The 24,925-nt window shown below is 40.3% G+C and overlaps 1 protein-coding gene across 5 annotated transcripts in view; it reads right to left on the bottom strand.

The window, feature by feature from the left end:
* CCSER2 (coiled-coil serine rich protein 2) overlaps positions 1 to 24,505 on the bottom strand; it is a 220,742-nt gene extending 196,237 nt beyond the window's left edge. For 4 of the 5 annotated variants that reach the window (XM_037049363.1, XM_037049366.1, XM_037049368.1 and 1 more), the window contains exon 1: positions 24,282 to 24,505. The gene's annotated coding sequence lies outside the window, so the exon portion shown is untranslated. Of the gene's footprint in view, positions 1 to 10,938; positions 10,990 to 24,281 lie in introns of those variants that run through there. The other variant, XM_037049365.1, reaches the window with a different exon arrangement.
* Positions 24,506 to 24,925: the final 420 nt, after the last annotated feature.

Below are 24,925 nucleotides of genomic sequence, written 5' to 3'. Positions count from 1 at the left end.
CTTGAGTATTATGAAGTGACCTTCTGGGTCTCTCTTTATGGCCCTCTTTTTGAAGTCTATTTTGTCTGATATGAGAGTTGCTACCCTGGCTTTTTTTTCTTGGCCATATGCTTGGAAAATTTGTTTCCATCCTTTCACTTTTAGTCTGATGGTCTTTTGTCCTGAGGTGGGTGTCTTGTAGGCAGCATATGTGTGGGTCATGCTTTCTTATCCATTCAGCTATTTTATGTCTTTAAATTGGTGCATTTAATCCATTTACATTTAAGGTTATTATTGAAAGGTACTTATTCACTGCCATTTATGTGCCTGTGTTCCTCTCCATCTCTTTTCCTTCCTTTCCTTAAAGCAGCCCTTTTAGTAATTCTTGTAGAGCTGGTTTGGTGGAGGCATATTCTTTTAGACTTCTTTTGTCTTGGAAGCTCTTTATTTGGCCTTCTATCTTGATTGAGAGTCTTGCTGGATAAAGTAGCCTTGGTTGTAGGCCTCTGATTCTCATTACTTGGAATATTTCTTGCCATTCTCTTCTTGCTTGGAATGTTTCCACTGAGAAGTCAGTAGCCAACCTTGTTGGGACTCCCTTGTACGTTACTTTCTTTTTCTCCCTTGCTGCCTTTAGGATTCTCTTTGTCTTGGAGTTTTGCCATTTTAATGATGATGTGTCTTGCAGTAGGCCTCTTTGGGTTCCACCTGATTGGAACTCTCTACGATTCCTGGATTCGTGTGACTTTTTCTCTCATCAAATTAGGAAAATTTTCCGTTATTAGTCTTTCAAGTAGGTTTTCTATCCCTTGTTCTTCTTCTCCTCCTTGTGGTATCCCAATTTTTCGGGTAGTATTACATTTCATATTTTCTTGCATTTCTCTTAATCCCTCCTCATTCCTTCTGATTCTCTTTTCCTTTACTTGCTCCGTCTGGGAGATTCTTTCTACTCTGTCCTCTAGCTCACTGATACTGTCTTCCGCCTCATTGATCCTGCTTTTCTTACCTTCTACTGTGTTGTTCAGCTCAGAAATTGTATTCTTCATTTCCTCTTGACCTTTGCTGATGGTTTCTATTTCTTTTTCATGTTGATATAGTTTGCGGAGAGTTCATTGTAGCTCCCCTGTAGTTTCTGGTAGCTTGTTGTAAGCTCTTTGAATTTCCTGATAACCAGTGCCTTTAATTCAATATCTGATAGTTGACTTGCCACTATTTCATCTAACACTTTTTCTGAGACTTCCTCCTTTTCTTTCATTTGGGCATTGTTTCTTTGTCTTCCCATTGTTTGTGATGCTCTTCTTGTTGGCCTCAGCTTCTTAAATTGATCTGTTCTGGTTCCCTGGGTTTATGGTGTGAACTTCTATGGTAGGATACCTGTGAAATTCAGTGGTACAGTCTCCTGCAGGTGTCTAGGTGTTCTCCGCTTCCACCTACTCCTCTGGATGGTTTCCAGCTGGTCAAACCTTTTCTTCTGGTCTCACTAGCTGCAGCAGCCTGAGGAGCTATTAGTGTGGCCTTCCTTGCTTCTCGGTGAACTCAACCAGTCTCGCCAGTGCCCTCCCAAGATCCAGACTGACGCTGCTCTCTAGCACCCCACTGAGAGCAGATTTTTCCCCAGGATTCACAATCCCTGCCTGGTGTGAGGGCGCGAGCTCCCAGTCAGGCTTTCCTGGTCTCTCAGATTTGGGCACGGACCTTTCCCAGTGCTATGGCAGAATATACAGGGCAACTCACAATTCTCCCAAGCCAGCAACCATGGCCTAACTTCCAGCATTTTTCAGTCTGCGCCAGGCTGGGTATGGAGGGAGCTGATGGCAGGCTCTCTTCCAGGGGTCTTGCTGGTAGCCCAAGGCTCCCAGAGTCTGTGGCAGGCCCAGATCAGGCCCCATGCTACAGGGAACGCACACGCAACTCTCAGTTCTCCCACGCCAGCAACCACAGCCTGACTCCACAGGTTATCAGAGCTCTCTGATTTGCTTCCTAATACCCACTCCTAGCTCTGCCACTACAGGCAAATGATCTCTCCTGGCATTTCTCAATCTGCGCCCTGCTGGATAGGGAGGGTGCTGATGACTGGCTCTCTCCCAGGGTCATTGTTGCCCACCCTTAGCTTCCAGAGACCAAGGCAGACCAGCTGGGGCCCTGGTGCAGCCTGTCGGAGGGCCTGCAGCTTCTGCGCTGTTCCCTCGGACCTTGTTGACCTGCGGTCTTCTCCCCTCCTCAACCTCAGGTCATTCAGTGTCCACTACACTTTCTGGAGTCCTACCTTCCTATATGCTGTGTCCCTGTTTGCTATCTACTGTGCTCCTCCGCAGATCAGCCCGATTTTTCTCTGGCGTGTGGGGTGAAGCGAAATCCTTTGTCCTACACTGCCACCATCTTCCCAGCAAGCTCTCGAAGTTCTCCTTTATTATTTGTTCAAATAAGTTTTCCACCCCAAATAAGGGGAAGGTTCCTCTTCCCCTCTGGTACCCGTATAATTCGGATGTTGGAATGTTTAAAGATGTCCTGGGGGTTCCTAAGCCTCTCTTCATTTTTTTGAATAGTTGTTTCTTCCTTCTTTTCTGTTTGGTTGTTTCTTTCTTCCTCCTGATCCACTCCCTTGATTTGAGTCCCAGGTTCCTTTCAATCACTATTGATTTCCTGTGCATTTCCCTTCATTTCAATCAGTTTAGCCTTCATATGTTCCTCTAATTTGTGGCTAAAATCAGCCAATTCTGTAAGCATCCTGATCACCAGTGTTTTGAACTGTGCATATGAAAGGCTATTTCTTGGTCACTTAGAATTATAGGCCCTGGGGCTTTGAGCTGTTCTTGAGTCACAATGTTTGGTCTGTTCACACCTGTTATGTATGAGGGGCGGAGCCTTAGGTGTTCACCAGGGCTGGGCAACCCAGTCTCTGGGTTGTGACTCTGTATGTGAGGGCGGGGTCAGAGAGGGAAAACAATGGCGCTTTGCTCCGCTCTGCTCTCTCACAGATTTCTGTCCCCTCTGTGGCTTCCCACAGGCAAATTGGGACCCTCTGGTGCTGGTTCCTGGGTGTGTGGGCCCGTGTATTCTCCAGGACCCTGTGAGTCTCTCCAACGAACTCTCTATGAGGCTGGGGGCCTCTCCCAGACCCTCAACCCAGAGAAAGTCTTTACAGTTGGTGCTTTCAAGCTCTAATTCCCATTCTTGAGGCCCTAGCCTGAGAGGTCTGTCTCACTGTTCGCTCCTTTACTTGGTTTATCTGCATGTGAATGTGTGACCACAGCCAGCTGCCCTGCACCCTCACAGGGTCCGCCCATTGCCACCCCATGCCTGGGATCCACCAACCGCCTCCACCTCTGCTCCTGGGCCAGTTGGACCCAATGATCTTTCCAGCCCCACCCTGCTCAGCTGCTGACTCCGCCCCTCTTACCGGTCTGGCTGAGTGGTCCGTTGTTGTCAAACTTCCGTACAGTTAAATTTTCACTGTTTTGCCTGTGTTTTTGTTTCTAAAACTTCACTGTCTTTAAATTTAGTTGTTGGAAGGGGCACAGTGTTTCTACCTACCCCTCCATCTTGGCTGGAAGTCTGTTTCCCAAAGTTTTATGGCCCTTTGGTTATCTGACCCTGACTCAGAATAAGCCCTCATAATTCTTTGAATGTTATCTATTGTTTGATCATTTCTGCCTGACAATGATTGATGATGAACTTTATTATATACCCTTTATTTCTATGCAAATTAAAACCAATAAGGGCTTATGGAGGAACAGGCTCAAGGCCCTTCTCCTCTGACAGATAGCCACCTTTCCTTCCCAAGCAGACTATGTCTTGGTAGACTTATTCTCATCCACAGCTGGGGAGCTCTGTGGGTGGAGCGCTCCCCACAGCACCCTAGTACAAAGACATATAGACAAGAAAACGGCAACAAAGTGCTTTCACTGCTACAGCACAAAAAGAAAGTGCCTGGGGGCACACAAAAGACAGTGCTTAATTGGAGAAGGGGTATCATAAATCGCTTCACAGAGGAGGCAATGGATGCTTAAGCTGGGTCTCAATATATAGGAATTAAAATAAAAGACACTGAATGTGAAATCAATTTTGCCTGAGTAAAGAGGACAAGCAAGAGCACAAAGAGCCAGTATGGCACCTTAAGGAAACTATTGTTAAACAAGGGTAGAGAACAGGGTTCAAAGAAATGTGACAGGAAAAAGAGAACACTGGAGAAAACACAGCCTGTAGAAGGCCTTTTGTGTCATACTACAAAATTTGGATTTTACTAAACACAGATAGAAAATCAAAGGGTTTTAATCTAAAAAACAATTACCTGGCCTCAATTTTGTAAAGTCACTCTGATTTCAGCATGGAAGATGGACTAGATGAAGACAGGTTAGTCAGTTATAACATGAGATAAGTGGCAGGGATTATAGCAAAAAGGTTAGAGGAAAGGTACAAATACAAAAAAATGTTAGCAATATTGAATCTTAAGAATTTTATCACAATAGTGGGCACAAAATAAGAACACAATATTTAATGAATAAATGGATAACTGATTGACTGATTAGATGTAGGAGATGAAAGAGAAGGAAAGTTTCAGGATTCCAGGGGGGTGCAGAATCAAGAGGATGATACCTTTAATTGAGGGCAAACATGCCTAACAAAGGATCATAAACTTATCATGTCAAGCTGAATCTCAGGTACCTCCAGGCAGTACAACTGGGGTGCTTACTAGTCACAGAAAGGAGTCTGAAATGCAAGGAAAGAGTCTTAATGAGAGACGATAATTTATGAATTGTCAACACAGAGATAATGGTCAAATGTTCCACCAGAAACAGGTGAGGTAACCTGGGAAAGATGTAGATCAACGAAAGAGAAAGGTTAAGGACACAGCCCACTGGATAAACAGCATTTAAGGAATGGACAAAAAGAAAGAAAGCAAGGAAGAAAGAGAGGGAGGGAGGGAAGGCTAAGAATGTATGATCTGAGAGGAAAGAAAAGAAATGCACAAGAATTTGAAAATGGTGTCACATTTCACAGATATGTGAAAGAAAAGCAAAGAAAAACTAATAATTGAATAGAATGACTGGACTTGGCAGTTTGAAAGTTTAGTCACCTTTGCCAGAGCAGTTTTTCAAGAGACAAGATAGGGCACAGAAAATTGATGACAGCAAGTTCAAGAGTAAAAAAGATAAAGAAATGGAATCAGGAAATTAACCCCTTTTTTTAGAGAAAGAAAAAGGCAATAACTTGATAGAATATAAAGGCAATAGTTTTGGAGGGGTTACCCTTTTTTCTATTTCTAAGATACAAAAAAAAAGCTAAAAAGGTTAAAAATAAAGAAAATGGTGGGAACAATCACTGGAGCAAGATCCAACAAGATGTGAGATAAAGGTACACTTCCAATTCTGTTATGAGACCTGGAATGCTAGTCAGTAAAAATAAATCAGAGGGTCTGATTCACAGCTTAGTAGAGAAAAAAGGTGTCAGCTTGAAAGGCACATTGCTCAGGACTCTAGCCCTAGGGGACACTGGACACTTCAGCTACAGTACCCACACTAACTGCAGGCCCCGCTCACCCACCCCACCATAGTCAGGACTGGCTGAGTCTGCTAAGTGTGGGAACTGGGCTTACAGCTAAATGGGGCTAGAGAAGGCAGGAACTACAGCTTACTAAATGTTATGAGCAAACTCAACCAGCAAGACCATGTGGAACTTTGGTGATACAAACAATTTCAAAAATGTAAGTGTGATGAAAATTATATACTCAGCAGCTTAATTAAAAAATGCATTTTTAAAATTCTCAGCTTCTAATACATCTGACATATAACAGACATCAGTATCTTCAAATGAATGATGTTTTGGGGTTGGCTTCAGGCCAATATCCCAAGAGACAAACAGCTGTGGAAGGTAGGCTATATGCAGTGTCTGGATGACCCGGGCAAGAAACAGTCCTTCCTATGGGACCAGCAGGGTGGAAAGACCTAATTATCCCTGCTGAAAACAAAAAAGGACAACATGACTGTGAGATACCTTAATGATAATAACTAATTTTAACAAGAACAGTATGTGTGCAGCACCGTGCTAAGCAGTTTATAAGAATTATATCTTAACCTCACTGTAACACAGGACAGGTACATTTATTCCCATTTCAAAGAAGAAACTGAGGTTGCAGAAGTTAAGTAACTTGTCCAAGTTTATATAAATAATAAAGAACCAAGACCACTGACCAAGTCAGTGGCATTCAGTATGAATGAGTAGTGGCAACAGTAGCAACAACAGCAACAGCAACACACTTTTATAGGTCTTGCTATGTGTTAGGCAATGTTCTTAGGGTTTGATATATATTTACCTGTGTAATTCTCACAACTACTTTATGAAGTAAATATAATGTTTATTTTATGTTGGGAACTGCCCTGCCTGGTTTCACGAATTGTAAATGCCTCCCATGGCTAAGTGAGCGACCTCCGGAATGCAGGCCACAGGAGACAAAGCTTGTCTCTGGCAGCAAGTGTTGCTTCTGCTTCTTCCCCTGCCCCTAAAGCATGGTTGATGTCCATGGCGGGTACGACCCCTCAGAGAGAGGCAACCTAGGGCAGACAGGATCACTTGGGAGGCCACCACGGGAGGACTTGGGGGGGAGTTGCAACAAAGAGAGAGCAATGGATCCTCCTCTCCCTGGCTATTGTGACATAGCCCGAGTCCCCATTTCCATCTGGGAGAAGTGCTGCCTGGCCCTAATCCACTTAAGCCTAAAAGCCTATGACTGGGAAGGTGGTGCAGCCCTGTGCTGGAAAGGGTGGGTATCAGGGTAAATCAGGCATAAGAAAGAATATGTAAAAATCCTGTGAAACCTGCTTTGTTTAGAATGCTCTCATTTAAATGATAAGGGTCCAAGTAAGAAGTTGGTTCCTCAAAGTTCTATCTGACCCTGACTGAGAATAAGCCCTCAGTTCTTTGAATGCTATCTATTGTTTGATCCTTACCTGTATTCTTGTGCAAACGAACCCAATGAAAGTCCCTTGAGCAAGGGGCTCTTCGCCCTTCCCCTTTGAGGGACTGGCCACCTTTCCTCCCCAAACAGATCATGTCTTGGTAGTGTTTACTTTCATCCATGGCAGACCAGGGGATTTTGTGGGCAAAGTTGCCACCACAGTTTTATAAATGAAGATACTAAATATAGAAGGATTAAGTAGTTTTCCCAAGATGACAAAGCTAGTGAGTGGTAAGACCAGGATTGGAAGTTAATCAATGTACCATATATGACCTCTCCCCCGTTCATTTTCTTAAGCCACTCAATATACTTGTGTTTTCAAACTGCTGATTATTGTGATAGCAGTTTATTCTTTTACAACAAGCAAGTTTTACTGTCAATGAAAATACTAGAATAGGATTAACTACCCTATTCTTTTTCCAGTACCCTCTCTAGTGCTAGACAAGAGAGCCGAGATGCTGAGGGTGGCAAACTGCAGAAAAAAATTATGTAATTAATATGTTTAGCTTTGTAATGGGTAGGGAAGAAAACAATCCAATTTAACAATTAAAAATATTCAAGGACTATTCGTGGAGCAAAAATCAGAAAATCTGTTTCTTCTAGTATCAGTGTCAGTTTGTACAGAATAGAAAGAAACAACATTTAAGAATTATTCAAAGTAACTATAAAGTTAATTTCAATGAGAAATCCAAAGAATAATCTATTTTTGAAGAAATCAACACTTCAGGAAATTTGAGGAAATTAAAATATGAGGAAAAAGGTAGGGACTGAGAAAAGCTGAAGAACATGCTCAATTTAATAAGAGAAAAATCACGTGGCCACCAAATACAAATATGCAAAATTAGAAGAAAAGAAAAGTTACTGGAGCCTATGAAAGAACTAAAAATAAGAATATAAAAATAGCCCTGGCTGGTGTAGCTCAGTGGATTGATCATGGGCCTGCAAACCAGAGGATCACGGTTTGATTCCCAGTCAGGGCACATGCCTGGTTTGCAGGCCAGTTCCCAGCAGGGGATGCATGAGAGGCAACCATACATTGGTATTTCTCTACCTCTCTCCTTCCCTTCCCTTCTAAAGGTAAATAAATTAAATTTTAAAAAAAGAATATAAAAATAACAGTTTTTCAAAACAGTAACAGACTCATATACACAGAGAAAAAACTGATGGTTGCCAGAGGGAGGTGGGGGGGGGGGATGTGTGAAAAAAGTGAAGGGGAGTAACAGTCACAAATGCCCAGTTATAAATAAATATGTAGATATAAAGTACAAAAAAGAGAATATGAGGTTCGTCCAGAATGTATCTAGCCATGTAATATGAAAAATAGTGACATTTATTGAAGACAATACAAGATACAAGAAACATTTCACTGATATGTCCCCATTATAGAGCAAGGGACTTAAAGGAAAGAATGAACAAACGGGACTTCATCAAAAGAAAAAGCTTCTGCACAGTTAAAGAAAACAGCAGCAAAACAAAAAGGGAATGAACTGTATGGGAAAATTTATTTGCAAATGATACCTCGGACAAAGGTTTGATCTCCAAAATACATAAAGAACTCCCACAAGTCCACTCAGGAGGACAAACAACCCAATTAAAAAATGGGCAAAGGATGTAATCAGACTTCTCTAAGGAGGGCATACAGAAGGCCCAGAGACATATGAAAAGACATCCAGTATCACTAGCCATCAGAGAAATGCAAATTACAACCACAATGAGATACCACTTCACACCAGTCAGCATGGCCATCATAAACAAATCAAGAAACAACAAGTGGAAAAAAGGAAACCCTAGTGCACTGTTGGCAGGAATGTACACTGGTACACCTCTGTGGAAAACAGAATGGAATTTTCTCAGAAAACTAAAAATGGAACTGTCTTTTGACCCAGCAATACCTCTGTTGGGATTATACCCTAAGGATCCTAAAACACCAATCCAAAAGAACCGATATACCCCAATGTTCATTGCACAATTTACAATAGCCAAGTGCTGGAAGCAACCTAAGTGCCCATCAGTAAATAAATGGATCAAAACACTGTGATACATTTTACATAATGGAATTCTACGCAGCAGAAAGAATGAAGGAGTTCCTACCCTTTGCAACAGCTTGGATGGATCTGGAGAGCATTACGTTAAGTCAAGTAATAAGCCAGGAGGTAAAAGACAAATACCTTATGATCTCACTTATAAGTGGAGCCTAATCAACAAAACAAACAAGCAAGCATAATACAAGCAGGGACACTGAAATAAAGAACAAACTGACAGTAACCAGAGAGGAGGGGGGAAAGGAATAATAGGGGAAGAGCCATCAAGAAACATGTATAAAGGACCCATGGACAATGCCAGGGGGTGGAAGGTGGGCATGGGTGGGGTGAGGGGGTTGTGCTGGGGTGAAAATGAAGACAATTACTTGAACAACAACAAAAAATTAAAAAGTTTAAAAATTAAAAACTAAAATAATATTAAGAACATAAAAAACTAATCATTTTACTATAAGAGGGTCTTTCAAATGCTACAGTTAAACTTTCCAAAAAGAATGTGATTAGCCCTGGCTGATGTAGCTCAGTGGATTGATCGCAGGCCTGCAAACCACACAATCGCGGTTCGATTCCCAGTCAGGGCACATGCCTGGGTTGCAGGCCAGTTCCCACCAGGGGACCCACAAGAGGCAACCATGCATTGATATTTCTCTCCCTTTCTCCTTCCCTTCCCCTCTAAAGATAAATAAATAAAAATATTTTTTTAAAAAAGAATGTGATTAAATGAGAATATACATAAAGTACTCCAAAAACAAAACTATCAAGTATAAATGCATCTTTGCCCTAAATGACTATATGGTAACATATCAAAATGTTGCACTATCAAATGTCAGAATACCACATGGTTAAAGAATACTTCAGAACTTATAAAATTAACAAAATTTAGGTGAGTCCATAGTAGGACCCAATTCCTCTTTTGCCACTGGAAAGAGCAGAGCCCAGAGATTCAAACCCAAATGCAACAGTGTTGTCCTTCGGTCCCTTAGGAACTAGCTTTTCCTCTGTTTCATGCCTGGTACTGACCAGTGCAAGTCTACCTGTGGTTTATGATTGTCTCTTACCTGCACTGGTAAGAGCTTCCTAATAGTTGGCACATTATCACTTTGTGCTCCCAAAGTTACTGCTCTAGACTCATCTGGAGTTAGCCAAACGCTGCAGCCCCATCAGGGGAATGGTAGGCAACACAGCTCAGCCATTAGATCCTCACCAATAGTGCCTCTAATCACCCTCTTCAGCCCTCTCCTATTATGAATAGGAGAATACAATGGACAAGTGTCCTACTCAACTGGGTATTCTGTCTACATTCTTGCTGTCTATTTTCCTAGTTCCCTTTACTTCTTCCCATCTCATGAAATACAATGCACAGGTCAATTTGTAATAATTCTCAAATTCACCCTGTCCTCCTCAATAATATCTCATTTCTCAATCTAGAATCTCAGCATCTGTAGCCAGGATTCCAGCATGTGTCCCAAAGTCCCTACCTTCACATTCTTCCCCTTCAATGGATCCTTTACACTTTTCCCTGAGTTAATATTCTGAGTTAATATTCAAAGTTATAAATCTGGTCATGTCACTCCAATTTAAAATCTTTCAGTGGCTCTCCAAATGACAAATGCCATAAAATGGTACTAACAATGGCAGCTGATACCTATCGAGCACTTGTGTATCAGCTACCTAGATTATATCATTTGAATCTCACAACAATGCTACAATGTAGATACACTTATTATTCTTATTGCAGATTTAAAGAAACTGAAACTTATAAAAATCACAGTCTGCCCACAGACAGATAAAAAGTCAGTGAAGCTAAAATTACAAAGTCTTTCAAAATCTGGCTCTGGTATTCCTTGGAAACTACTCTCCCACCACTACCCAACAAACCCTGCCTTCCGTCCATAATCACGCTATGATCTTTCAGAACTCCTTATCAGAGCACATGGTATTCCTTTAGCTCAAAATGCCACTCACCCATCTTGGTCCACCTTGGGAACTCTCTCTGAAACTTTTTCCTTTCTTTTCACCTCTCTACAGGAAACTTCCTAGGCAAAGCAACATAAGCCAAAATGATACACACACTCCACTCTCAACTTCAAAATATTATAATACAGAAGTTTGAATAGATCTTCCAAGGTAAGTTACAAGTGAGAATCTGGGGCCAGCCTCACAGACCCAAAATTCATCTGAAAGTGAATAAAGACCAATAACACAGCAAAAGCTAATGTAAATAAATACATTTAATACTTTTACAAAATAGTCACAATGAGTAAACCTCAAGTATTTTAAATTACGTGTTAAGTCATGTAGAATATAAGAGACTCAAATTTTAAAGTACTTTCTTGTGCAAATTTGGAGTTTTTAAAATGTTACAAGCAAGACAAATTCTAAAATCTACTCTTTGCAAACCACCCCCCCCAAAAACAAATTTCAAGAAACTAAGAGTATTTCTATAACTATATCTGGGTTCAGAAAAGAGTGAGTCTATACTAAATGAGTTGTGGTTATGAAACATATTAGATGATGTAAAGATATAGTGATTGTGTTACCGCATCTGTAGTATTACCACTTTAAGCCAGTACCTTCCAGGAACACACAATACCAAAATCAGGAGTCTCTCCTGGGTATTAACTGAAAGTTAATAGCAACTCTGCAAAGTACTACTTAAATATATTAGCTTACAATTCCTAGTACTAAAGCTCTCATTTTTGTCTATTCAGTCTCAATACCTTTCTCTAGTTAACTGCTCTTAACTGGTATTTCGACACCAAGTACTATAGTACCTTCAAGCTTTAATTTCTTTTCTAGCTTGTTAAGAAAAGGTCCCATAAGATCATTTCTGGCACTTATCTAAGCCTGACTTCATTTTCCATGTATCTTTTTTCACTTTTTCCCTCTAATCCTTATCAATCATATTCTTAATCCTTAAGCAAATTCCTTATAAAAGCATAAATTATTTCCTGACTATGTCATCTAATAAAAATATTTAGATAATTGACCTTTAATGGATACACATGCATTAGTCTATAGTTCAAACAATATTCTAGGGTAGCAGACCCAAAACTATTCTGCCTTTGGCATTCCTACATATAACCAATATGCCATTTCCTACAAAAAAATACAGGACCAGGCAGAAGACTTACCATGAAGAGGCTTTTTGCAATAGTCTACTCAGGATTTTCGAGCCTGGTTCAAGGAAACAGTAAAGGGAATGGAGAGGAAACAATAAGAGATACGGAACAGTAATCAAGATGATTCTCGGGTGTATAATGTAACTGAATGACTGGCATCATCATTAATCAAGATATGAAAATGAGATGAATACATTTTCTGGAGAAAACCATGTTTTTAATTTTTGATGCTCTCTCTAAGTTTCGTGGTTTCTATTAGACAATCAGATGGGCATTCTAAGTAGCAAACCTAAGGACTAGAAGTGCTTAGCAGAAAAGTGGGCCGAGGAAATAAACACACATGGCAGAATGAAGGGGAAAAAAGAGGTCAGCTTGAAACCTCAGGAAACATGAACATTAAGAGACAGGAGTCAGTAAGACAGCTGAAAATGAATAGGTAATAAAAAAAGAAAGAAATAGGAGAAAGTGATGTCATAAACACAAAGGTATTAAAAACATGGGCAAGATCATGTGAAACAACTTCACAAGGGATGTAACAATTAGGAACTATGTCTGAGGAGAGATACAATTTCAGTAAGTAGAGGAAACAAGAGTGAAAATACTGTTGGGAGGGGGTACGGCTCAAACAAACAAGGCAAAAAGGTAAAGTTTAAGTGTTTACAAGAGTATGTAGAAGAGTTTTGCTGGAATGGAAGGTTCACGTAGCTGAAGACAAAAGTCTAGGCCAAAGGCTTTGCATTCCAGATTTTACTCTTTTTTGGACTTTATTCTGTGGGAAGGGAAAAGAAAGATAGGTAGCTTCCGCCCCACCCCCCCACCCCCGCCCCCAGACAACTACTCTGGTGACCAGAATCCATGATTAACTAGCATGACAAAGAGTTTAGGTGGGGCAAGCTATTTAACAGCTCTAAAATTATCTGAACATAGTAATGAGGACCTAAAAGAGGCTGGCAAGAACCAAGTAAGAATTAGGGGATGCATGAAAGAGATAATCTCTACTCCTAGGGTGCCCCAGATTTTCCCCTACCACAACATAACTATACTCACTACATTGTATCATAATCATTTGTGGACTGGGACCCTCTCTTTATCAGCCTCTCATCATTAGTACTAATAAATCAGGAACACCACTTGTGGAATTACAACAGAACTCAATAATGATAAGATATAGATGTGAGACTTAAAGATACTGCAGAGAAGCCTAAATATTTTAAATAACAACATAGTGATAGAGAAAACACTAATGGAGATGTTAAGATCAAATTTAAGAAATTAATTTAAGATATGTTTAGAGTGGAGGGTGTCTAAGGTCAACATCTAAATAGAAATGCTTAAGAGAAAAAAATTACACCACAGACTAAAATATTCATTTAGACAAAAATAGATTTGCAATATACATGTACAATAAAATCAATAAATCTTATTATTTGCTTATAAGAACAAATACTTAATAAAATGTTAATTTCTTAAGACACTTTGGGATCTGACTCTGTCTTAAACATGCTATATGAATTGCTCGTTTGTATATTTTTTACAAGTTAAATTGATGTAAAAACCCAACCAAATGGGTAAATCAAAACTAGGTCTATGTTAAATAATAATTTGCTTTACACCATCATTCATTCAAAGAAAAGGTGACTGATTATAAGTCTGTGTTGGGACAAGGGGGGCTAGACAGAAAAGCAAATAAGTAAAATATAGCAATTACTACAATGAAATAAACACAAAATATTATAGGAACACGAGTAACAGAGAACAGAGAATATAATGGAGAATACGTAGAAGAGTCACTGATAAAAAAATATGCCTAAAAGCTTTCCTAGAAAAGGAAACACCTATATTGAGCTTTTAAAAAGAAGAAGTGATTTAACAAGATAGCTAAGAAGTTGAATGGTATTCTGGACAAAAAGGAACAGTATGTGCAAAAACACAGAGATGTCAAAGAGTTTCTCATCTTCAAGGAACCATGACAGAAGATGGGGGCCACAGCTCACAGAGGACTTTCTGTATACTGGTAAAAGACTGTGACCACTATCCCATAAGCCATGTGGTAAGAAACATCAGATGTGCAGTAGAATCCCTTGGGAACACTCCAGATGCCCTAAAGACGGAAAGCAAGTACAGGGAGGTTGGCAAGAAGCAAAAAAGAGGGCAAACTAACTTCCATAAACAGAAAGCCACAAAAGATTTTTAAGCAACAACAGAACCTGATCAGATCTGTGTTTCAGAAATCCAAAGTCAGCAGCATGGGTCAGTGGCTAAGGGAAGAAAATCTGGAGGAAGACCAGCAAAGAAGATTAAGAACCTACTGCAATGAGTGGCTTAGTTGTTTGGAGTGGTAGGGTGGCTTAGTTGTTTGGAGTGTCGTTCCCGAAAGGTCAAGGGTCCAATCCCCAGTCAAAGCACATACCTACGTTGCAGATTTGATGCCTACTGGAGGCAACCAATAGATGTTTCTCTTTCTCTCTCTCTTTAATCAAAAAACGTATCCTCGGGTAAGGATTTTTTTTTAAAGCTACTGCAATGATGCTCCAGTACTAAATATTGACAACTACTTATTCAAACATAAGTGAACCACAGAAAGAGGCACATAAAGTGCTCTAACTATAATATGGGCTTTCAACTTAATTTTCTGAATTCATCTCAGATAGCAATTCAATAATCAGAAACAATTACAGTACAAGTGTGGTCAGGTACATTACAAAAAGGAAAAAGAGTGGCCATCAAATTTTCCCCTTAAAAATGCTTCATTTATACTTTATTTTTAAAAAACTAAATATATTTTTCTTTCTTAAAAAGGTAATAATAGTAAAATTACCATAATAGACAGAGATTACCAAATCAAAATTTAGAACCTACCCCTGGGCAAGCACTGTACAAAATGGCTGAGAATGATAAACAGGTAAAAGTTACCCGACAAAAATAGGTTAGGGGGAAAAAAAAACAGTCAACCCATTTACTAATAATTAATAAAATCAAAAAGTTGCCCACATATAAAAACTACCGTTTTGAACTAATAAAAATTCACCAAATTGGGGGAGGGGGGGTGGAATGTTCTTTAACACCTCTCCCAGGCAGCCACTCTCTTCATTTGAAAAAATAGGTTAATATTTAAAGATATATGTATGATAATGATAGACCTTGGTACACAGATTAGGATACAATTAATTTCATTTATTTCCCAAAAATATGGTTCCTATAACTTTTTTCTCTCTTGGATTATTCCATCAGCTGTAAATATTCTCTAGTTATACAAATATACTAGAAAGGCACCCATCTAAAAAAAAACCCTTGACTCTACATCCCCTCCAGCTATCACCTTACTGATCTCAGCTTCAATTTACAGCAAACTCCGTGAAAGAACTGGCTGCCTCCAACTCCTCTCCTAAAGTTCTCTGGTAAACCCACCCCAATCAAGTTTCATCTCCACCACTCCACCACAAACAACCTATTAAGGTTACCAGTGATTTTCATATTGTTAAATCTAACAGCCACATCTTAGTCCATGACCTCATGGCATCTGACACAGCTGATCACTCACTCCTTCCTTCTAAAATGTTTCACTCAACTTCAGTGGTACCATTCACTCTTAATTCTCCTGGTTCCTCACTGGGATGCATGTTAGTTTCCTTTGCTAGCTCTTGCTCTAACTTGCCCCTCTCTCTGTCCCTCTATCCCTCTTTCTCTCTCTGTAAACATTCTAGGATTCCAAGGCAAAGTCTTAGGATTTCTCCAGCCACATTGACTTCCTAGGTCAGGGGTGTCAAACTCATTTTCTCCAGGGGCCACATCAGCCTTATGGTTGCCTCCAAAGAGCCAAAATAATTTTAGCACTGTATAAATGTAACTACTCCTTAACTGTTAAGGAGTTGAAATTACATTTGGCCCTTTGAAGGCAATGGAGAGGCTGATGAGGCCTCCCTCCCCCACCATGAAAATAAGTTTGACACCCCTGCCCTAGACTATCTTAATCAGTTCCCACATCTCTATGCCAATAACTAAAAATGTATTATCTCCAGCCCTGGCTGGTTTAGCTCAGTGGATTGAGTGTGGGCCCGCAAACCACATGATCGTGGTTCGATTCCCAGTCAGAGCACATGCCTGGGTTGCAGGCCAGTTCCCAGCAGGGAACTCAAGAGAGGCAACCATACATTGATGTTTCTCTCCTTCTCTTCTTCCCTTCCTCTCTAAAGATAAATAAAATCTTTAAAAAAATTTATTATCTCCAGCCCAGTCCTCTGTCCTGAACTGCAGACTCATGTATGCCAAGGTATCCAGACAGTATCTCTACTTGGACTGCTAATTTAACATGTTCAAAACTGAAGTCATTACTTTCACCTAAAAACCTGCTTATCCTGCAGCTTCCACATCTCAGTAAATGGCAGTTCCATTATTCCAGTTGTTCAGGCAAAAATCCATAGCCCATACCCAACTTATCATAAAAATCTATGGGCTCTGCCATCAAAGTGTATACAGAAGGTGAGCACTTCTCCCAACCCCTACCTAAAATCACCATTGTCTCCCATCCAGGATTATTGCTGGAGCCTGCTGAAGGATCTCCTTATGCCCTCCCTCTAACATTCTCTAAAGAGCAGTTGAGAGGTCTATTTAAAAGAAGTCAAAACCTTTCAACGGCTTCCCATATTCAGAATATAAGTCAAAGTCCCAATGGCCAACTAGGCCATATATGATTTATCATGCATCCCATCCCTTCATGCTCCCCGACCACCACCTCATCCACCACCAATCATTCCCCTCAATGCCTCCCCTGAGCTACTTGCTACTCCTCAAATGGGACAAGCATGCTTCAACCACAAGACATTTGCACTCTTGTTCCATCTTCCTCAAATGTTCTCTCCTCTAAAATCTGCTTAGATTAGATCACAGTATCACTTCTTCTACACATCTGTTGTAATACCGTTCATCATTACAGCCTTCTCTAACTGCCTTATATAAAACAATAGTACCCCAACACATGCTATTTCCACCTTATTCTGCTTTTTCTCCACAGCCCTAAAATTTCAGACATATTACATGTATACTTGTTTATTTCTTATACATTGGCATTAGAATGTAAATGTCACAGGACAGAAAATGTGTTTTCCTCACTGCACTATTACTAGCAAGCACTCAGCAGATATTTCTTGAATGGGCAGATGACATGAATGAGGAAACTCCATTTAGTATCTGGTCTCAAAGTTGGTGTTGAGGGCATTTACAGTGTAGAACATGTCCTGGAAAGAAGCTGATTGCAAGAGTGGCCACAACAATGGCAAAGTTTTCAACTCTAGCTGAAGCCAATAATAAATAAGGGTTGACAAGTCCAGACTATCCTAAAATGAAGAAAATAACTTGAAAAAATTAAAAATAAAAATAAGAATAAGGGGAGCCCTGGCTGGTGTAGTTCAGTGGACTGAGTGGGGACTGTGAATCAAAGGGTCGCCTCTTCGATTCCCAGTCAGGGCACACACCTGGGTGTGTTTCCCTCAGTGAGGGACACATGAGAGGCAACCACACAATGATGTTTCTCTCTCTTTCTTTCTCCCTCCATTCCCCTCTCTTTCTCCCTCCCTTCCCCTCTCTCTAAAAATAAAGAAAATAAAACCTTTAAAAATTTTTGAAAATACATTAAAAAAAAGAAATACCATCAAGATGTTTCCTGTAAGCTGGCCTACCAACTCAAATCAAAATATCATCAGACCCATTCTACACACCTAAATAGCTGTTATGAATATTTCCTGCTTTTCTAAGCTATGATCTTCAGAGAAAATGTTAACTCCCAACCCTAGCACTGGCTGCCAAGACATAATGGTCACAGTATGCTCTCAAATTTCTCCAAAGCACTCAGGCGGCAAACAAATACCATTAATAAGATGACAACAACAATTCAAAGTACCTTTGGTGTCTGCTTATCTTCACTGTCCCTAGTGTATTCACTAAGGGCTCAGGCATCAAAGACTGTGACATCTTGGTATGGGGGCACGGATGTGGGAGGGAGAGGGAGAGGGACTGAGAGGGATACAGAGAGAGGGTGAGAGTAGAGAGGGAGAGACGGAGGAAGAGGGAAATGGAGAATCAGTTTTTAAAAAAACAGGACCTGAATTATTCTTTGCATTTTAAAGACAAGTAGATCGCCAAGAAATAGAAAGCATCTACTAAGACATGTCACCTGGACATTTCAATATCAAACACCAAAACAGTGATCATAGAAGGGCCAAAACCCTGAGAAAGCTAGCATTTCATTCTCATATATGGAACTGAAGCCATGGGTCAGGAGGCCAGGCCAAATTGGACAGCTGGGAGAGGAGGGTGATGAATCACGGAAAGGGATGAGAGGAGTAATTACCCATGTTTCATTTTGTTTTTCTTTTTTCTTCCCATTGTACCAAGCAGGTACAGAAAAGTACAGGCACAAATTCCTTTTCTAAGGAACATGTCTTTGAAAAGCAGACATAGGAATTAAGTTAGGAATTGATCAAAGAAATTTAAAACAGGCCCCCATACCTTAGGTAACTACAGACCTGCCCAAAGAGTCTAAAGAGACCAGAAAATCTTCAAAGAGAACAGAAATTCTTAGTTATTTGCAATAATGGGCCTGTGGCACTGTTAAAATCAACAATCCTCAAAGATGATCCAACTATATTTAAATTAATCTACTCACCAACATGCAAAAGTAAACTGGTAAAAAAAAAAATTCAGCTCTCACAGACCCAGCCTTTAAAAATCCTCTGCCTTCCCAATGGCTCCAAATCTCAAAATAACCAATTAAAAGTCTAGAAATCAGAGAAATAACAGAGGGCATTCAAAAGCAATCGACTCAGCAGAGAAGAGCTGGAAACTCAGATTACACCTAACATACTCTATATGTTTGATCAATTCAGTTAAAAAAGAAAGAAGGGTTCTGATTGGGTGCTCTCATTAGGCTGAGTCAATTCCCAGCACCAGTACCTGTCCAAGCAGGTGTAAGAAGCTAAAAGAAGCAGGAAACAATAGTATACACTGAGAAAGGGAGAAAGGCATGGGGTATGTGTGTGGAGGGGGTGGTGCTGAGTGTTTAACAAAGGAAAAGACAATTTAGCTCTGTATAACCATTGGCCACCAACATATCTAGGGCACACCAACCAGAATTTGCAGCTAAGGTGGCTTTCTGTGTTTACTTCTTTGCTAACACTTCCTGCTCCTTAGCACTACTCCCCGGATGTGACGCTGATGGCTCCCCCCTACCACCTCTCGGACAGCCTTCACTTTCTACAGCTCCTCTTCCTCCACCCACTCTCTCATTCTGGTGATCTAGTATTTCCCACAGGCAGTTCAGACTCTTGCCCTCTTCTTGTATTAGCTCATCTGTATTAGCTAACACCTTCTACTCAGTCCCATCCTTGACAAGCACATAATCCAGTGCGGGAGGTAGAGGAGTCCCTAGCTTGGGTACAGTACCCCAGTCAATGCTATGAAAGAAACACAATAAAGGGCTGTGAGCACATATGTATTTATCATTACCCTATTTGATATTTTCCAAATCAACATTCCAGCTTCCCACTCTCTTGAAAGTCAGTTACTAAGTACCACATCTTTCCATCACATCCCCTGATCTCCAAAACTAACGACCTCGAAGTTCAGACTCCATTTCTCACATGACTTATTGCAACCCCCGCCTATCAGAAACACAATTTAACATATTTCCACACTGTAGCACTGGCCATCTCCCTAAAAGACATAACATACCATATCATCCCCTTGCTTTGAAACATCTGCTATCATTCCAAAGCCTAACAAAGTTCAAATCCTTAGCACAAAAAAATAAGCTTATATATTTTTTTCAAACAGAGCCTTTTAAAAGTAGGAAGACAAAGTTCCAATTTCACTGCTTACCAGCTATGGTACCTTTGGAGCATCACTCTTCCTAAGGTTTCCCATTTGCAAAATGGGGACACGAAAAGAGCCTACCTCTCTTGGGGTTGTTATCAAAAATAAGAAGGCCCAAGCCAAACACCAGAACAGTACTGAGCACTCAATCAATATTAACTATTACCCTCGGATTTCTCATCTATCTAGTGTCTTACTTCCCAAAGGAAGCAAATAATCAAGGTCTTACTTTCATGTATTTTAGAATGATTAATAGTAAGAGTTAAATCACAAATGGCCTTCTGGTTAATCCTGAACCAACAAAAACTTCAATTAATGAAAATACTGTTTTTATGAAAATTTTGGTTTGTCTAACTTCATTATGATTTATTAAAAAGACAAATGCCCATTTATTTAAAAAATAACTATGTTAGTATTGTTTGGTTTCCTATTCAAATTCAGGAAGGAAAATAGTACCTTACCAATGGAAACTCATTTAGATATTTAAGAATGTGATTCTCTACAGTATAAAAGCCACATGAATTAAATTCAATCTCAACTACATATATAATTTCCTAAAATATATAACAAAACAAATTCTAGACACTTAAGAAAATAAGTGTGCATCAGACAATGGCCAGTCAGTCTATAAAGACCTCACAATCAAAAGGTGAAATTACAAAATTTTGTTTAAAAGTCAATGATTTTAATAATTTTTAAAACTACAAAGTCTACATCAATAAACACAACAAAAACAAAACAAATCAGAAACATATTTCAAGGGATTAATACTAATGGAAATTGGTAAGAAGATCCTAGTAAACGTATGCACAAAGGACAAACAATTCCAACAATGGAGGAAAAAAACTAGGAAAATACTGCATTTGCTTTTCTACTGTAGACAATATGTTAGACAGCAGGTATCCTTAGATTCATTTTTAGAAACCAAAAGCCTATAAAAGCATGATAAAACTGTCAACCAAACTGCAGAAGGCACTGTAAATCAATACAACCTTTCAGAAACCGGTCTGGCAATATTTTTCAAAAGTGACAAAAACCTTCATACCCTCTGACCTTGTAATTCCTCTCCTAAAACTTTAGCCTAAAGGAAAGAAGCAAAAGGAAGAACGCCTATGTATTAACTGCATTACTTCCAGTTAATGAGCGGCAACTTCGATGTCCAATTTTTAAAAATAAGAAACTCGACTCATAATAATATAATTTAAATGTACAAAAACTTTAGTAAAAAGAAAACATTAACTATGAAAGCAATTATTAAGCATATTTATGCTCTCACTATAGTATAAAATCATAAGGCGAAAAATAAATTAGAAAAAAATTAAAAGTTTGATTTTTTTCTTATTTCTTTGATCATTAAGTTGTTTGTAAAATAAAAGACCTGTTGGAATTGATCAGGCCCACCACAGTAAGTACATACTTTTAAATTGATTTTTTAGAAGCATAAAATCACAATTTTTCCCGCAAAAAACCTATCACATAGAGTAATCAGATAGGCTCTTCTCACATACAAAGCAGCCATAAATGTAATTTAAGCCATGCTATTAGCCAGCTGGAACTTTGTTATTTTAAAATCTCATTTTACCACCAAAACCTAACTGTATGCATGATCTACATATGGTGAGCAGAAGCCATTTGCTGTGGGGCATTTGGAGAGAGGGCCTCAAGCACTGAGGTTAAAAACTACCAGATGGAATAGTAAAGCTTAGTTTTCTCCTATATCCCCAAATGAATTATCATGTTTCTTAGCCACTAAAAAGCTAAGTATTCAAAAAGGAAAAACTTGTAAGCTGATTTGCTCTGCCTCTGAAAACTTTCTCATTTTCTCCCAAACTTTCTCTCTCATTTCTCCATTACCATAGAGTATGAAAAATACACAAGCATACTCATGCTCATGTTCATGACGTCAGAACATGTGAGACACAGGTGATTCTAACCTCAAGTAACTGGCCCTCTCAGGCTTTAGTTGTTTAATGGGTAAAATTTTTAAAGATGAACCAAATAATTATTAATTCTTTCAAGTTCAATATTCTATTAATTTAATAGAATTAAAACTGCCCACTCAAAATTCCCTTCTCAGATTATAAAACAATTATTAAGACTTAGAATTAGGAAACGGGGCGCAAAGGTAAAATACACAGATGGTCAAGCGCCTAGATTGTGTCCCAGCTAGGCCTGTTTCCTTCCATATAACTGCATGATCTTGGGCAAACTACTTTGCCTCAAAGTCCTAAAATCAAAGAAGTAGTAATCCTTACTGGCCATACCCTTTGTTCTTGTGTTACACAATGCACTGGTTTCTTCTGTCATAACTGGGGTTTCCTTCCTAACTAGGAACAATAATTTTGACTTCATTCTTGAAAATTTAAAAGTACCTTGTTTGTGCATTCATCTTTTCTAAATTTTCTGGTATTGAGAGAAGTAACTAACACATATTGCCTATCTTAAAGTTACGGTCAAACTGAAAGCATATGAAGACTGAAAGCATTCCTCAAAAATGTATTCAATAAATAGTTTTTGAGCACCTGTGCCACACACACAACAGTATGTGCAAAGGTCACTTTCCTTAAGAAGCCCAAAAGTCTGGTGGAGACAAACAAGCAAATCATTAACTACTAACTGACAAATGCTTACTGTATCATGTACAATACACTATTGGATCAGTCAAGACAAGTGGGATAGGATATCTGGACAAGATTCAGAGGTGTTATTTTGGTTAGGTCTTGAAAGGCAAGTTGTTTACTAGGTAAAGAAGACTTCTCAACAGAGTACAGTGTAAAACCACAAAGAAAGATGTCATTTTCAGAAACCTCTACGTAGCCTTTGTATGAAGAAGGCAGACAAAATGGTAGAAAGTGAAATTAAAAACATACGCTACTACCACAATTGTGAAGGACTTTTATCAAATACCGATTATGGAGAGTCACTGATGGACTTTTAACCGTGGAACCAAAGTCCTATCTTCCACCTAGAGTCAAAGGAGTTGAGTCAAGGAAACAAACAAAAAAATGCAGGTCTGGATGCAGAAAGACAATAAACTGTATTTATTTAAATGGAGAATTCATGCTTTCAGGATGGCTTCCAGCAGTTTCTTACTATTGCATATTAATACAATACACAAGTAAAATTACAAGTAAAAGATTCAAGATCGTGTGTTTTTTTAAGGATTCTTTGGTCAATTTTGTTGAGAACACTAAAGAAAGCAACCAAATAAGAAAATTCTAAAGATCTACATAATAAATTAAGAGAGGCACACAGTAATAACATGAGAAGACTGACTTCAGGAAAAACATCAAAAATGTTTAAAATCCTTATTACATTTTGATTTCTGATAAGACATGTTTTGTGCCTATCTTTTGCAAGAGGAGAATATTTTAAGTTCCTTTGGTTAAAGAAGAGCTTTATCACTAATAAAGAAGAGCTATCATCACTAATTACTTTAAACTAGCCTAAGAGATTTTTTAATGGCAAAATTAATAGGTTCCATTATATTTTAACACTCAGGAAAAAAGAAGAAAATACCTTCAAAAGGCTATTTAGGGAAGTCTAAAACTCAATATATTTCACCAATGGGAGTGAAATATGCATATGCCAATCTGGGACCACACAAGAGTCCTTGCACCAGTAATTACCACAATGCTAAGGCCTAGTCTTGGAACAGCAAGCCTAATTGGCTGGGTAGCATACAAAGATGAATTTGCAATTATTGAAATCCAAACCCAAGCTTAGCCGCCAACGACTACCTAAAAGAAGTCATTCTTCCTTTTACTCTAACAAAATAAAAGTAGGTACGCATAATATACATGTACTATAAAAACCCCAGATGTCTAAGGAGGAGACAGAAGCAGCACCTGGATGTATGGAAGCGGCGTAGTTTGCCAAAGTTTCATCTCAGGATGTGTTTAGGGTGTGTCTTTGTTGTGGCCCAGTAATAGCCACCCTCCCCCCCCCGCCACTGGGGCAGTCATTGGGGCACCCCGGTACTTCCCATCAACCCTCACAGCATCCTGACTCTGAAATCACTGGGCATCTCAGCCTCGCCCTGCTCTCTCCGGAGGGAAAGGCGGCAGCCCCAGAGGCCGAGGCCCCAGGCGCTCCTGTCACAGCCCGCGGGGCTGGGGGTGGGGGACGTCTGCCCCCCGTGGTCACGCCTGTCTCGCCATAGGAGACTCGCTAGGGACTCGAGAGGGTCACCCTAGAGGGCAGGAGGCGGAAGGGCGCCAAAGCCTCATCTCAGACACCTGGGCCTGAGCACCAGGACCGCGCCCCCTGCCCAATCAGTCGCAGACGCTCTCCACGTCCCGCCCCGACCCTGTCTCCTACCAGGCGGATGCGTTCTTCCTACACGGCCGCGGCCCACCTGCGGTTCGCCCAGCGACCTACGGGCCCGAGGACCGCTGGTAAGGGGAAGGACCCCCTGTCACATCTCCGCCAGCCTTGGGGCACGATCCACAGCAGCCAACATAACGCCAGTGGCCAGAAGGAGTGTCTGACTCCCAGGCCACCGAACCCCCTCCCACAGCCGGCGCCCGCCCGGACTCCGCCCTCCGGAGCCCAAGGCCGGCGTGCGCGCGCAGCCCCGCCCCGGGACGTCCGTGCGCAGGCGCGAACCCCGCCGGCCTAGACATAGTGCCCCTGCTGCCTGACTCGAGCCTCCGCCCATATCTGGCCCCGCCTCTGCCTTCTCCCCATCTTTTCCAAGGTCTTACCCTCAGTTCGCGCCCCCCTTTCCACACTTTGTTTCTCTGCCGCCTGACTCAGGTCTTTGCTCCGCCTAAACCACGACGGTAGCTCAGAAGCTGACCCCAGCTCTAACTGGCCTTGTGGAGTAACACGTGTTACTTGACTTAGGTCAAACGTGTCAACTCTACCTCCTGGCCCTGAAAAGTTATTAGAAGACTTAGCCTTGAAACTGACGTATGCTTCCCTCCCACCTTTTGTTGATGTGGAGACCTCCAGCATTTTGT

Source organism: Sturnira hondurensis, unplaced genomic scaffold, assembly GCF_014824575.4.
Source record: "Sturnira hondurensis isolate 20B ecotype Veracruz unplaced genomic scaffold, ASM1482457v3 Scaffold0006496, whole genome shotgun sequence".
NCBI lineage: Eukaryota > Metazoa > Chordata > Mammalia > Chiroptera > Phyllostomidae > Sturnira > Sturnira hondurensis.
This window is presented reverse-complemented; position numbering and strand designations above follow the sequence as displayed.